Here is a 4645-nt window from a genome sequence, read left to right on the forward strand (position 1 = left end):
AGTAAATATGACTCCACCATAGTTTATTCATGTGTTCTTATCAGATTTTTTTTTTAAATGAGCACGTGTTTTTTTTTTTTGCACATCTTTAGAATTTATGCACATATCTGCGTTTTTATTTATTGACGTGATATAAAATAGGTGGATGGAAACATAGCTAGTGAGTGAACAGTGCATATTATGTGAATATAGAACACACACATGATCATACAAACACACAGAGCAATTGTTTTTGTACTAAATGTAAAATCCTTAACGAAACACAATACAATGTTTTTGTTACTTTAAATTGCTCACTTTATTCATTGTTACATCTATCCCCAGCCTGTGTTACAACTCTCCCCAGTAGTGGGATAAAGGTTGTAACAACGGAACTCTTTGTGACCACACAAATGTGGCTACCATGTTTAAAATTGGTACATACATGAGAGCAGGGCTGTAGCTAGGGTATCCCGACCCCGGTGGGTTGTTGCTGTGGGCCACCCTTGGTTGAGATCTGATTCCTTTGGGGGTGGGATTGGGAGGGTTACCCCCTCTGTATTCTAGGGGTCCACGGCTTTCAGGGGGCTCAGAATCGTCACCACCTTTTAGCCTTCTAGCGACGGCCCTGCATACGATATGAAGTATACAACCTAAACAGATTGTTCTGTAATTACCCCATTAAGTGCAACTTTATGCATTATGAATCTAACTGAATAGATCTAAAACTAACTCTTGACATATGAATGTTTTTTTAAAGCGATATTATTAATGTTATTATTATTATCATCATCATCACAGGATAGCATTGCACATCTAAAAATAGTTAAGACCACCTTGGAATTCAAGCCTGTCTATACTGATCTAAGCTGTTTTTTAGCCAGTTGTAAATAAGTCTTCATGACCAGCAGATGTGGACATAAACAAGAAACTCTTCATTGCCAGATGATGGAGGTAGAGCATCAGTACTGCTCTGCTTGCCATGTTTAGCACTTGCAAACTGCATATTGGATCACCACACAGTTGAGCAGTGATCCATTTTACCATTTAGGTCTGATTTTCAGAACGTCTATATCCTCTGAATGCTGTCATTGAGTACTGCAGCACTTAAATTAATGGGTTGTCAAATGTAATTTTTTTGCATCTTTATTAAAAAAATGTAAAAGTAATCAGAAACTTAGGAGTTTAGGGTTCCTTGGTGTCTATAGGTTATTTGTAGAAATGTTTTTGAAAATGAAATGAAATTACAGATTCTTAAGCCTGAATTGGATCATGAGATCTTTAAAGGAATTTAATTAAATTATTTTTACATATATTTTTATCACTCACAATAAAAATAATTTTAAAACAGCTTTAGAAAGAATACTGTCTTACAGTCCCCGCTAAGTGAGTCAAAGATGACAAAAAGAAAGATTTCAACAAGATAAACTCTTTTCATTCTTTTCATCCTCTGGGGCATGGGAAGGGATAGTAGGTAGATAAATTCTCTTAGATATTGATGGGCTAGATCATTATAGGATTTACATGTAAGAAAAAATGCTATGAAACTGTACCAGTAAACAGTGGAAAGATGATTGGAATGCATCCAAAAGTACGTTGTAATAATCAAGTCTAATTATGAATAGATGGACTACTTTTTCAGTATAATAATACGAAGAGAATTTCCTGTAACTGTCAGGGGTTGCATTTATTAAATCCACCAAAGAGTTGTGTGATGTAGGAGAATGAATGAGAAGTCCAAGTACGGTAACCCATACTCCGAATTTGTCCTCTGCATTTAACCCATTAAATATTTCCACCTAATCCCAGGGAGCAATCATGGGTTAGGAGACTTGCTTAAGGGCGCCTCAGTCATTTCCTGCCAGGGTTGCGCATTGAACCCACAACCTTTGCGTTACCAGTCTGACTTTCTAATCATTAGGCCACAACTGCCCCCAGTCAATGGAAATGGAACCAACAGGTGTGTAAGTAATACGTTAATCAAATCATAGTCCAAGTTGAGGAGAGAGGGAGGGAGGGGGTCTGGAGGAGAATGAGGAGCAGGCAGAGGAAGAAGATGACGACCAGTGAAGAGATTAAGGTAGGAGGAGCTAGGGTGAAGGAACCAGAGCAGAGATGGGAAAAGCAAGAGGCTGGCTGGAGCCGAGCAGACGACCGACAGAGGTGTAGCCATTGGAGATGGAGTCTCAGGTGGAACCAAAAACCCAAAGAGTCAGGGCGAGGCTGTAGGCATGGATGACCATGGTGGAGCTGCAGGCAGGCATGAGCTTGGCAGACCAGGGCAGATACTGTGGGGTGGAAGGTCAAGGAAGTCCGAAGGCAGAGCTAGAGCGACAACGGACCAAGGTGGAGCTAGAGGGACGAGGGAGCCCGCCAGAGCCTGAGGGATAACAGTCCATGGTGCAGCCGAGGGACCATTGAGCCGAGGCGGAGCCGATGATTCAGAGGGCCGAGGTGGAGTCCAGGGCTTGGATGCTTGAGGTGGAGCTGAGAGATCCACAGGCCAAGCGGAGCTGACGACTGGGAAGCCCGAGGCAGACCCGTATAGCAGGGCAGGACCACTAGAGGAGCCGAGGGGCTGAAGGGAGACAATGGATACAAGTATGGCTTTGGCAGAAGAGGAGGGAGAGGAAGGCTGGGCTAAGCAATGGCGACGAAGGAGACCTGGTGCTGGATGATGGAGACTTGGTGCTGGACGATGCAGAAGACTTGCAGCTGAGCCTAACCAGTGACAACTAGGAGATGGGCCTAACCAACGATGACTTGGAGCTGGGCTTAACCAGTGATGACTTGGAGTTAAACTTAATCAGCGACGACTTAGACAACATGGAGCTGGGCTTAAGCAGTGATAACTTAGTCGACTTGGAACTGGACTTATCCAGAGATGACTAAGACGATTTGGAACTGGACCTATCCAGTTCAGTGGCTGGCGTTATTCTCAACAGGGCAGACAATAAACGAGATCCACACTGAACCAGCACCCACTCAACATATTAGACGAAGATGCCTCGAGGACCTCTAAAGTCAGATGTGCATTCGACCGCTTGCTAAGCCCCACACATAGCAAGAGTTTGGATAATGGGTTATGCACGACTGGTCAAGAAAATCCTTTGTGTAATCCTTGAGGGAGCGATCCCCCTGCTCCAGCCGGAGAATATGTATAGGCAGGATATCCATGGTTTAATTAGCTGTATAAATCTTGTATTTTGCTCTTGGGTTTTGCCAGGGGTTGCATGTATTAAATCAACCAAGTATGACGCAGAATGAATGAGGAAATAGTCTTTTAATAAAAACAAAACCAATGTAACGTTAACGTGAACTGAAGAAATTGAGGTCTTACAATTACTGATGACGATAATCAACGGAACAGGTGTGTAACTGATAAGAAACTATGACAACTAATGAAGAGCTCAAGCAATGACAATGAAAACTAAGACAAAGAAACTAAACAAGATAGTTAAACTAAACATAACTATGACAGTATTTGCAACTTTTCTGCGGTGGAAAATGTCATTATGCCATGCCACCTAATAATATCACCAAAAGGAAGCATATACATGGAGAACAAGAAAGGGCCCTTAGACTTAGCCTTGTGGCACACCATACCTGTGTTAAGTCAGACAGCTCATTTACACAAATAAGATGATATAGTGGACCATTACATACAGTGCTGCTTGAAAGTTTGTGAACCCCTTGCCGAATCTGTGAAAATGTTACCAGTTTTAACAAACTAATAGGGATCATACAACATGCATGTATTTTTTTATTTAGTACTGTCCTAGATAAGATATTTTACATGAAAGATGTTTACATATAGTCCAGAAGACAAAAAAAATGCCCCTGTTCAAAAGTTTATGTACCCTTGATTCTTAAAACTATGTCGTTACCTGGATGATGCACAACTGATTTTGTTTTTTGTTTTGTTTGTTTGTTTTTGTGTTTTTTTTTTTGTGATGGTTGTTCTTGAGTCCCTTGTTTGACCTTAATAGTTAAACTGCCCAATGGTCTTCAGAAAAATCCTCCAGATCCCAAAAAGTCTTCCATTTTCCAGCATCTTTTGCATATATGAACCCTTTCCAGCAGTGACGGTAAAATTTTGAGATCCATCTTTTCACACTGAGAACAAATAAAGGACCTCAAACACATTTATTAAAAACAGTTCAAACATTCACTGATGCTTCAGGCAGAAACACGATGCAGTGAGAGCCGATAGGTGAAACATTTTGAACAGGATGAAGATGTCCACATTTTTCTTATTTTCTTTAAATATAATTTTTATTTCATTTAGTATTGCCCTTCGGAAGCAACAGAAGATACTTACATGTTCGCCGAAGACAAATTAATTACAATTTACCTTGATCTTCAAATTCAAAAAGTTTTCACCCCCCGGCATCGTGCATTGTGATTCCTTCTGGAGCATCAGTGAATGTTTGAACCTTTTTTAATGGTTGGGTTTGAGTCTCTCAATTGTCCTCAGTGTGAAAAGATGGATCTCAAAATAGTCTTGTGGACTATATGTAAGCATCTTTTCTGTAAAATATCTTGTTCAGGGCAGTACTAAATAAAAAATAACATGCATTTTGAAAGATCCCTCTTATTTTCACAGAATCTGCAAGGGGTTCACAAACTTTCAAGCAGCCATGTACTGTAGATCATTTTCTGAAGA

Source organism: Siphateles boraxobius, unplaced genomic scaffold, assembly GCF_051911475.1.
Source record: "Siphateles boraxobius isolate OS27281-9 unplaced genomic scaffold, OSU_SipBor_1 65, whole genome shotgun sequence".
NCBI lineage: Eukaryota > Metazoa > Chordata > Actinopteri > Cypriniformes > Leuciscidae > Siphateles > Siphateles boraxobius.